We start from the raw sequence: 12,176 nt of genomic DNA on the forward strand, positions 1-12,176 counted from the left end.
CAATGAAAAGGTAAATATAATCCAAGGCAGGGAATTGCATACAGTGGCTTGCTTATAATGATCAATTATCATGTCTTGAAGTTCATCCAATATCAGTAGTACCAGCTGTGCTGGGCAAGTCAATACACTCAGAGCCAACAAAAGGGTTGCATGACTGTACAGTGTGTTTAATGGTCTGGACTGGAGATGGATTTCTTGATCTACGCACACAAATACAGTGCATTCCAATTATTTGGGCCATCATTTAACAGGGGCAGCTGCTTATTTGGGACAACGGTTAAAGAACAAAAACTAGTCGAGAAAATAATTGGGATTCCATTCATTTATTTGGAGAACTATGTCACTTAATTGGGACAGGAGACTGTTGCTGAACAGTTTCTAACTAGCATCAATTGTGTAAGCTTAGACTGCCGTTAGACCCTACACCAGGCTTAGAGTGAATAGCTTTAAAATGGTTTCAGTTGCACATGTTTGTGCTTATAAAGCAGTGATCTTTGTACCTGATAGGTGGCAAGAAGTGATTAGTAAGACAATTTGGAACTGTTTTGCTCACTGTGGTTTCAATTACTGAGGCTCAGAGATGCCAGAAATGGCGGCGAGAGGAAAGGAAGCAATTTCACTCCTTCAACAAATTAGACACTATGAAGAATTTGAAGGTATCGACAATCATTTTGAATGTTGCAACGAAAATGAAGATTTGGAGGATGCAATCATCAAACACACTGTAAGAAGGCAGTCTATTATCTGCATTAGGCATCCTCTTGATTTTGATCATTTACAGACAATTAAAAGAAAACAGCAGCATATGTTGGATAAGATACTCCACCGATAACTTTTAGGAGGTAATATACTGTCTTATGTTAATATATTAGTATTGGTAGTGTTCTAATGTGTATTATATTTAATTTAAATACATAATTTTTTACTCAGTTAAACTATAGTTGGACATTTTTTATACCTTTTTAACTATTTCCACGAAACTTTGGCCAATTGGCCACTTAATTGGGCCAAGATGTACTGGTCCTGACATGTCTCAATTAACTGGACTCCACTGCAACCATATAAGTGCAAATATAGAAAGGTTTGTAAAGACATCAGCTATTTTGCAAAACCCTGTTGGTTTTCAAGTTTCCACATTTTAACTTTGACATTTTTGTGAAATCTCTCTTCCTTCCCTTTTTTATAACAGTGGTAAAACGTTTGCTGCCAATGGTGCATTGCTGCCTGAGAATCCTGCACATTGGTTTTTGATTTGTAAATTAAATTTCTTAAGATCCTCAAAACAAATTCTTCTGATATTTGTTAACAGCTGGCATTTTATATCATAAACTCTGCATTGAGGCAAACTTTTTTATATTTGACTCAACTTCCTGTCCCTATCAATTATTTTCCACTTGGTTTGCTGTGAAGTTAGCTACCCTTTGTCTCAGCTGTCTATGCATAATCAGCATATTGCAGGGTATATAGAGGTTGCTGGATGCTCATTTATTCAATCAGCATGAGAGAAACATTTGCTCTGTTTCTCTTTCCAAAGTTTCAGCCTGACCTGCTGAGTGTTACCAGCATTTTATGACTTTAGTTCAGACAATTGCAGCTTTGATTTCCATTCTGAGTGGCATTAGTACTCAACTTCAGGGGCTTTCCCATCCATTTCTGTTTATTTCTTTCACCTCTATGGCCTCCCGTTAAACTCCTGTAGTTCTGGACTCTTATGCATTCTCAATTTTAGTGTATATCATTAGGTCCTAAGATCCAGAATTCCCTAACTAAATCTCCCTGATGCATACCTCTACCTTATTCTTTTAAGACACTCCTTAAAACAAAACTCTTGTCCAAGCATTTGACCACTTGTTCGATCATAATGTCCACTTCTGAGGCTCAGTTTCTGAAATCGATTGATAATGTTCCCTTCATTGACACATTTTATTGAAGAGGCTATACCAGTGTGAATTGCTTTTAGTTTCTATGGTGACGTTATTCAAGAACTAAACGTACTTGACTATTCAAACGTAATCCGTTGATTAGCTTGTATTCAATGATGTAGATTAAATTTTATTGCAAAATGTAATGAATAATATGTCTATCTCAAGCAAAAGTTCATATTCCATGTTTTGTGAAGGTGTTTTAAATTATACTGCTGAATATATTTATGACAAATGGAAGAAGTAAATGTGAGAACAGATGGCTCTGTGGTATGCTTACACTGCCTGCAGGATATAGAATGGAAAAATGATGTTAAATGCATTTATGACTGAATTTTTTAATACTTTTCCATCAGGAACATTGGGAGAAAAGCAAGATCTGCTTAGAAATAGAAATGGTGAAAAGAATGGCAGCACACAGGACTGATCAATATACTTTCATCAGCTTAGATTGCTTGATTTCCCTCCAGTCTCTATTATCAATTTCTATCTTTGCCTTTAAGCCTCTACTTTTTTATTCACATGCAGGTTATTGTGGCCAGAGAACCAGGCTGCAGGTCACGGTCTCAGCATCACACACAAGCTTGAGGTGAAATTCTAACTACATATGTGGTCCACCTCTATCACAGCCCCCATCTCTATCTGAATCTATTCACTGTTAAAACCTTCAACAATGCCTTCTTTAAAACTCCAATGATCTTTAGTCTAGCCTTCAATCTTTGCTTTAACAATTTTACTATCTCAGAAGTAATCTGCTCATTTTCAGAAGCAATACCTTAAGTTTCTCCATGACAATCATTGCTGAGATATTTTGCAAGTTCTATCCTGGAAACAGTAAATTATTTGACATTTGATATACCCCATATCCAGTTAAAACAATATGTGGAGGGGAAGATATCAAAATTGACATCTAAGAATGAATGCAAGAGTAGGCTATTCAGTATGATCATAACTATTCTGTTCCAACTCTCTTCTTTTCTCTGCTAGTTCCCTATAACCATCGATTCTCAATTTTTCAAAAACGTTGCTACCTCCTCTTTAAATACCCTATTTGATCTTGTCCTCACAACCCACCAGAATGAAAAATTCCAGATTCACCACCCTCTGTGAGAAGGTCATTGCAAACTGCTTCTATATCACAACTCCATATATTCTACTTTATAAAAATTAAACAATGGAATCTTCAGATAAAATTAATTAATTAATTCAAAGTAGTTCTTAAAAACATAGACTTATTACTCATTATACTGTCTGATATTCATGATCAAATTTCAAAATGGCTTATAATCATACAGAACTTCCTGATATCAGTCTACTGCCACAGAATGGTCTGTGTGTTTGCGTTCATATGGAAGGATGATCATGTTGGCAGTCTGAATCTTCAAGGTGGCAGGCAACATCTCAGCAGTGAGTTAACCTTGGGTGGCTTTGTTTCCCCTGCATGACCTTATAGGATTCAGGAGGCAAGACAATTGATGAGTAGACCTTTACCTCCTGTCAAAGCTGTTAAATTTTTTCTAGTTTGTAGATGTCTCTGCTATGCAAAGGCAACTAAAATTCAGACATTCCACCTCTCCCGGAGGTTCCGGGAGTCTCCCACATATCGATAGTGCTCCCTGATGCCCGGAAATTATATACAATATCCCGGAAAAAGATTTTTTTGAGAGGGAGAGTGAGAGCGAGCATCCTGATTGGTCTCTCTTCATGCTAAGAGTGGTCCCCTACCACCGGGCTGCAAGGAAACGATATGATTTGGTGATATGAAACGATATGAGTCAGCCGCACCTTTCCTCATTCCATGTCAAGCACTGTTGAATTTTAACACATGCGAGGTCATCAGTGACCCAAGACGTGCAAAGGAATGGGTTCGTGACACATTTGTGAATGTCCCCAGTGAATCATCCATGTCAGCGCAGGAAAAAGATCAACTCCTCGAGCTTGCAAATGACGGTGGGCTGAAAAGTATATTTGACATAACATCTCTGCCGGCATTCTGGATCAAAGTCAAGGCTGAATATCCTGAGATAACCACGAAAGCACTGAAAACGTTGCTCCCATTTCCAACATTTTTCTGCCAAGCAGAGTTTTCTGCAATGAATGCAACGAAAACTAAATTGCGGAATAGACTGGACATAAGGAACCCCCTTCGAGTATCGCTGTCTCCCATCACCCCTCGATAGGACCATGTTGTTGCAGGAAAACAAGCACAAGGCTCCCACTGATTCAGCAATATTGGTGTGTTGCAATGATTTTATATGTTCATACAAGGAAAATATGCACTGTGTGTTTAATATCCAAACGTCACTTAAAATGTTATGATGCTATTGACTTATAAGTGACTTATAATTCAGTGGTCAAACCTCTGGGCCGCGAAGAGTGCAGCGGTGGCTGGAACGCACCCAACACATCTTTAAAAAAAAAGCTGAAATAAACAAGCTAATTAATTAGGTGCTTCCCGGCATGTAAATGTCAGCCCAGATCAGAGGCGATTGCCGATTGTGTCATCTCTGACCTGGGCCGACGTTTACGTGCCGGGCAGCACCTAATCAATTAGCTTGATTATTTCAGCTTTTCTCTTAAAGATATGCTGGGTGTGTCCCGGCTACCGCTGTATCGCTGCATTCTTCGCGGCCCGGTGGTTCGGGACCACTGTTATAATTGACTTATCACTACATTCACACGAGGAAAATATGCGCTGTAGGTTTTATATTAAATTTATATATAATCCCCTTTAGAAACGAAATTGAATGTATTAGCCACTTACAAGTGACTTATAGTTGACTTATCACCTATATTCCGGTGCCGTTTAACACCACCCGCCCCCCTCCCCCCCCACCCTCAGGTTGGCCGGTCCGCAAGAATATTGTCCATATTAAACCGGTCCACGGTGCAAAAACGGTTGGGGACCCCTGATTTAAACTAGCTGGCTGGCTGCTAAGGAGCTACGCTATTGATGTCCTACGTGATGAGGCCAAACTCCCTGTAGACTTGCTTAAAATTGTAACAGAATAAACATGATAATATAATATAATATAAATACATATTTTAATGTCACATTTGCTGCATGTACCCAACTTGGTTTACAGATTAGACAAAATCACTAAACAAAGTATTACATACACCTTTGGAGGTCGACGGGCGGATGAGGTGGGATATGGGGTTGCGGGGGTCGGGGGTGCTACCTCCCTGAAATGAGTTTCTACAGGGTGGGATGTCTGAAAATTGATGCAAATAATTTCAATAGATGGAAAAATAAAGTTAATTAACACATCAGTTAGAAATATTTACAAACTAAAGTAAAGTAATATTTTCTAAAAAATATTGCAACTTCCCCATATCTCGTAACTTAATACCATTTTCAGTTGAAATATTGCCATAGACAACATAATAAAATCTTAGGCTTCCTTTGTGAAGCAGTAGCAGCAAGAGGAATGAACCTATCCATGAGGTGAAACTCCAGGGAAAAGAGTCTCACTAAGTTTGGTCGTCCAGCTACACTGCCATCGGTGCAGATGGGTAGGGTTGAAAGGAAGGTAAAAATAAAATATGAAATTTAAAGACTTTTATTCAATGGAAGTAGTTGGGTGGTGTCTTTTTCTCAATTTAATGGCAGAGTTGTTGGAGCATGTCTTTTCCACTTATAAACATCATAGGAGAACTGCTTTGTGCTGACACCTTAGGTGACAATGTTGATTTGTCTGGGATCTCAGTTCCTGGACTGTGTGGAGCTGGGTCTCTGCCAGTAATTTTGACTGGAAATTTATATATTGGTGCCAGACATAGATAAATGATATGTTTATATTAAGCAAAGTAGAGAATATTGAAAAATATACCTGTACTCTTGCTGAAATTAGATTCAAAGCAGATCATGAGTACTTCTGAAATCATGTATTAACTCACACTGCCAGAAGGTCTTTGAAAATCAGCTCCTGTGCTAGTGAAACTTTCAAAGTCATTTGATTTATTTAACAATGTTTTTCACACTGGACAGCTGTAACGTCATTGCTAAACCATCCAGCTGTCTCTCAACCACAGCCACTCAGTCGAAAACCAACTGAAATTAACCTACTCATTCATGTAGAAGTAACAAACAATTTTGTTTTATCTCTTTTGCACTGACGTTTCTAGTTCATCATGGTTAGCGCTGAAAATAAATGTCTTGCCTTGAAATACAATAATTTACCATTTCATTAATTAATATATATGCTGAATATATTTGATTTTTTTCCGTATGTGTTTGTTTCTTTCACATCTACTCTTTAATGCTAGGTTGCTTATTCTGGAGAATGGAGCAGGGGCACCAGATAGAATAGATGATCCCGACAGACTTGAAAGTGAAGTATTCCCTCATTTTGAAGGACTGCTTGGGGCCCTGAATAGAGGTGAGGGAGGAGGTGTACTACTCGTCCCACCTTCAGAGATGAGTGCTGGGAGGGAAATCAGTGGGGAGGGATGAGTGCAAGATGGAGTCATGCAGAGAATGATTCCTACTGAAAACAGAGAAGGGGAGGGGGAGGGAAGGATGTGTTTAGTGTTAGGATCCTGTTGGAGATGGCACAAGTTGTGGAGAATGATGTGGTGGATGTAGCAGCTCATAGGGTGGTGGGTAACAAGGGAAATGTTACCCTTGTTATGATGGTGGGAGAATAGACTAAGGACAGATGTAAGGGAAATGGAGGAGCTGTGGACGAGGGCATCATTGATGGTGATGGGAGGGAAACCTTGTACTTTGAAAAGAACATCTCAGATGTTCTAGAATGGAAAGTATCATCCTGAGAACAGATGCGTTGGAGGCAGGGGAACTGAGAGAAGGAGTAGCGTTTTAAAAATGACAGGGTTGGAAGAGGTTTAGTCAAGATAACAGTGAAAGTTAGTAGGTATGTCAAAGTTATCAGTGGTTTGTCTGTCCACAGAGTGGGAGAGAAAGAGATTAGGGAAAGGGAGTGAAATGTCAGAGATGGAGATTTACGAGAACGGTTCCCAATGGGGGAATTACAGGTATAGTAATAGACAAGCTCTCCAATATACTTTTTTTAAATATAAGGCTGAAGGGAGTATTAACAATAATATGTATAATAAAATGATCGGGGTTTGGACAGAGTGCTTAGGGAGAAGTATGCCTTATAATGGGTGTGTGGAGAATCAGAATAGATGGTGAAGAGAATTATAGGTTACATGAGAAAAAACACTTCTTAAATGCAGAATGTGGCTGGAATCCAGAAAACATTGCTTGAAAATATGGTGGAACCAATTTCATTGGGCTTTTAGAAATGATGATTGGATAAGGAGAAGATCAACATAAAACATTAGTGTGATGTTGGGTCAACCAACAGTAACCTTCGCAACTCTCAACCTGACCTTCCCTTCTACATAAGGCCTGCTCCATTAACAATTTGACCCCTCACAGCACATAGTCCATATCCCTCCATTTTTTTTACATTCATGCGCTCATCAAAGAGTCTCTCAAATGTCCCTATTGTGTCAGCTTCTACCATCACTTTTGGCAGTGTGTTCCAGGCACAGAGCACTATCTGTGTAAAAAGCCTTCCTCCAACATCTCTCCTAAATACTCCTCTCTTTGCTTTAATCAGATGACCTCTGGTATTGGTCATAAGTGCCCTGGGAAAAAGTGCTGGCATCCCATTCTATCTATGCCTCTCATAATCTGATACATCTCTACCAAGGCACTTCTCATCCTCCTTCACTTCAAAGGGTAAAGTCCCAGATCACAACCTTTCCTTAAGCAGCATCCAGGTAAATCTCCTCTGCACCCTTTCTAAAGCTTCCATATGATTCCCATAAGGAGGCAACCTGAACTCTAAGTGTGGTCTAACCAGGGTTTTACAGAGATGCATCATTACCTCATGGCTGTAGAACTCAATACCCCTACTAATGAAGTTCAATAGAACATATGCCTTCTTAGTCACCATAGCAACTTGTGCAGTAACTTTGAGGAACTTATGGGACATGAGTCCCAAGATCTCTCTGCTCCTCCACACTGCTAAGAATCCTGTCATTAGCTTTGTACTCCGCCTTCAAGACCTTCCAGAGAGTATCACTTCACACTTTTCCAATTGAACTCCATCTGCAACTTCTCCCAGTTCAGCATCCTGTCTCTATCCCAATCTAATCGATGACAACCTTCTACATCATCCACAACATTACCAACCTTCACATGAAGCAAACTCTGTAAGGCAATGAAAAAAATTGCTCATAGGGTAGAACTAATGAGCTGTCTGAATAGAAATGACATTGACACAACGGGATCCTTTTGTGCTACCACTGTTCCATGATTTAGTTGTGGGTCTTATAAATTAAATGTAACTACACAAACAATTGGAAAGGCAAATAATGTGTTGATCTTTGTTGTAATAAGGCATTCTATACTCAGCTTTCTAAAATTATATGGGGCCCTGGAGGACCACATTGGAATATTGTATACAGGTACAGACTTCTAACGTAAGGAAGGATATAAAGGGAGTGCAACAAAGGTTTACTTGATTGGATCTTGTGTTGGGGAATGGGTGAAGGGGAAAGGGTTATCCTATGAAGAGGCATTAAACATAATAAATATCTCTAATGAGTTTAGAAGAATGAGAGGTAATCCCATTGAAATATACAAAATTCTTAAGGTGTTTGAAAGGACTGGTGTATCTAAAACCAACGGTTGTGGTCTTAAAATAGCAACAATGTGGTACAGGAAACCGCAGATTGTTCTTACTTTGAGAGTGACGAACATGTCAATTCTACCTCCCCTTTTTTGACAGCTTTGTCTCTGTCTCTGGAGACAAACTGTCAACCAACGTCTTTTATAAACCTACTGTTTCCCACCCTATCTCCTGTAAAAATGCTATTCCCTTTTCTCGGTTCCTTCACCTCCGAAGCCTCTGTCCAAGGAAGTGGCTTTCTTTCCAGGACATCTGAGATGTCCTTCTTCAAAGAATGGGTTTTCTCTACCTCCACTATTGATGCTGACCCCACCCACACCTCCTCTATTTCCTGAACATCCATGCTCACCCCATCTTCCCACCGCCTTAACAGTGATAGAATTCCTCTTGTTCTCACCTACCACCCCATGAGCCTCTGTATTCAACATATCTTCCTCCCTAACTTCTGCCATCTCCAATGGGATCCTACCATTAAACATATATTTACTAATCCTGCCCTACATTCCACAGGGATTGCTCCCTCTGTGATTCCATTTTCCATTCATCCCTTCCCACTAATCTCCCTCCTGGCACTATATCCCTATATATAGATATGGCACTATATGGCCTAAATGCTACACCTGCCCATTCACCTCCTCCCTCACCTCTATTCAGGGCCTCAAATGGTCCTTACAGGTGAGGCAACAGTTCACCTGTGAATCTGCTGAGGTTGTCTGTTGTATCTGGTGATCCCAATGTGGCCTCCTCTACACTGGTGAAATTTATCGTAAGTCAAGGGACCGCTTCGTCAAGAACCTCCACTCCATCCGCCAGAAGTGGAGATTCACAGTGGCCAAACATTTTAATTCTGATTCCTATTCCCTTTCCAACATGTTAGTCCATGACCTCCTCTTGTGCCAAGGTAAGGCCAACCTCAGGATGGAAAAGCAATTCCTTATATTCATTCCGGATATAGAATGAATATAAGGAATTGCTCTTCTCTTCCTCTATTCCCCAATTTGGCATTTTACCTCTTCTCTTCTGTCTATCATTTCCCCCTGGGTTCCTTCCTCCTTCCCTTTCTCATACTGTCCTCTCTCCTCTCCTCCTTCTCCAGACTTTTACCTTTCCTATCCACCTGGGTTCACCTATCACCTTCTAGCTATCCTTTATCTCCTCCCCCCACCTTTTTATTTTGGCACCTTCCCCCTTCCTTTCAGTCCTGACGAAGTGTTTTGGCCAGTAATGTTGCCTGTTTATTCATTTCCATAAATGCCACCTGACGTGCTGAGTTCCTCCAGCATTTTGTGTGTGTTGCTTTTTGTCACTTTGTTAGCATTTGCTTGTTTGCCTTTTAGGTTTGTCGTGAATATTATGACTCATATTTCATATTTCCACACTACATAGATGGAGACAATTGAGCCCATCGGTTCTAACCATCCCTCAGACACTGAGAGATCCTAGCTGTTACAGTGCCCGAGCAAAGGTACTCAATAAAGTGATTTTCCCAGAATCTCCGTCAGGTCTCACAGATGTAGGGAAAGCTACAAGGAGAGCACAGATGCAATAAATGACATGATTTAATTTAAATGTGAAAGCCTGCCTCACTGAGGGGGACTGGTTAGCTCTGAATGAGGTTCAGGGAGTAGGTGTGGCGAGGGATGGGGAGGGTAAAATGTGCCTGACAATGGAATCATGTTTGAGGCAGTGGGAGCTGCGGAGAATTTTTATGTTGGATGCAAGGCTTGTGAGGTGATATGTGAGGAAAAGGGAAACTTTATCCCTCTTATGCTTGGGTGTGTTGGGGATAGACATGTGGGAAACAGAAGAGGTTGAGGGTGAGGGCTGCATCAAAAACAGTGAAGGGGAACCCCATTTTCTAGGATATCCTGGAATGGAAATACTCATGGATACAACGGATGTGGTTGAGGCGGAGGAACTAGGGCAAGAAAATAGCATCCTTCCAAGTGATTGGGTGGGAAGAGGTGTAGTCAAGGGAACTGTGGGGGGGGGCAGGGATTTTGTAGAATATCCTGGTAGATAATGTGTCTCCTGAGATAGATACAGAAAGATCAAGAAAGGGGAGAGAGGTGTCAGAGAGGGACTAAGTGAATTGGAGAACGGTGTTAAGTTAGTGATGAAGTTGATAAACTTGACGAGCTCAGCATTGGTGCATGAAGCAGCACCAATGTAGTCATCAATATAGTGGAGAATATGCCGGAAAGCAATGCTAATGTAGGATTGGAACATGGTCTATTCTACTTAGTCAATGAAAAGGCAAGTATTGGCCCATCGCTACACCTTTGGTCTGGTGAAAGCAAGAGGAGCCGAATGAAAAGTTAATCAGGGTGAGCACCAGGTCTACCAGGCAGAGAAAGGTGGTGATGGAGGGAACTGGTTGAATTTTGTCATCAAGAAAAAAGTGGAGCTCCTTAACGCCTTCCTGATGCAAAATAGAACTGTACAATGTCTGGATATCCATGATGAAAGTGAGGTGGCCAGGGCTGGGGAGAACTGAAATTTGCTGAAGTGGTGGAAGGTGTTATGGGTGTAGGTGGGGAGGGACTGAACCAAGGTGGACAAAATGGAATTGAGATATAAGGCCACAAGTACAGTGGGGCAGAAGCAGGTGGAAGCAATGAGCCCATTGAGACAGTTTGGCCAGTGAATCTTGATAAGGAGGTAGAAATGGGCAGTGCAGGGTAGGGGAGCCATAAGATTGGAGGCCATAGAAGGGAGATCTCGGGAGAGATGATTAATATTGTGAGAGACAGTGGCCTGATGTTTCTCAGTGGGGTCCAGGTTTAGAGGTAAGTGAGAAGAGATGTCTGAGTACTGCCATCTGACCTCTGCAAGGTAAAGGTCAGTCTGCCAGACTACAACTACACCACTCTTGTCTACAGGTTTAATTGTGAGATTGGGATTCGTGTGGAGACTGTGAAAGGCAGTGCATTCAGAGAGGGTGAGGATGGAATGGGTGAGCAGCGTGGTGATGTCAAGATAGCTAATATCCTCTTGGCAGTTAGACATAAAAAGATTCAAAGTGGGCAGAAGGCCAGAACAGATGTCCAAGTGGAGGAGGAAGTCTGAGGCAGAAGAACGGGGTCATCAGTGTGGGGTGAGGAATCCTTGCCAAAGAAGCAAGCACGAATGTAGATGTGACAGACAAAGATCTAAACATTAATCTTTTCTTCATCTCTTTCCTTGGCTACTCTCTAACTTTCTTTCAACCATAATAAGCAACTGTTGCAAGAAAGAATTGAGAACAAAATTATTCTGCATCAGACTTTGTTGAGCTTTGCTGAGGTGCGAGCAAGTTTTGGCCACATAGGGAGACAAAATAATATTCAATAAAAGCATCACATAATTTGCCTTTGATCTCAAATGCATGGAGTACAGGGCACATAACAACTACAATATGTAGGAAATATTGTATTAAAGAAAAGAATACACAGAGCTCCAGAGGATGCATCAACAGAAAAGTGCTAAACCGAAATAGGATAATGAAAGAACTAGCGATGTAATTCTGCCAGTAAACAGAAAGGATAAAGGAGGAGAGAATATGATTCTTGGTGGGACTAGAAAGAGTGAAGAATCTGGTAAGGTC

This window comes from Mobula hypostoma, chromosome 7 (genome assembly GCF_963921235.1).
Source record: "Mobula hypostoma chromosome 7, sMobHyp1.1, whole genome shotgun sequence".
NCBI lineage: Eukaryota > Metazoa > Chordata > Chondrichthyes > Myliobatiformes > Myliobatidae > Mobula > Mobula hypostoma.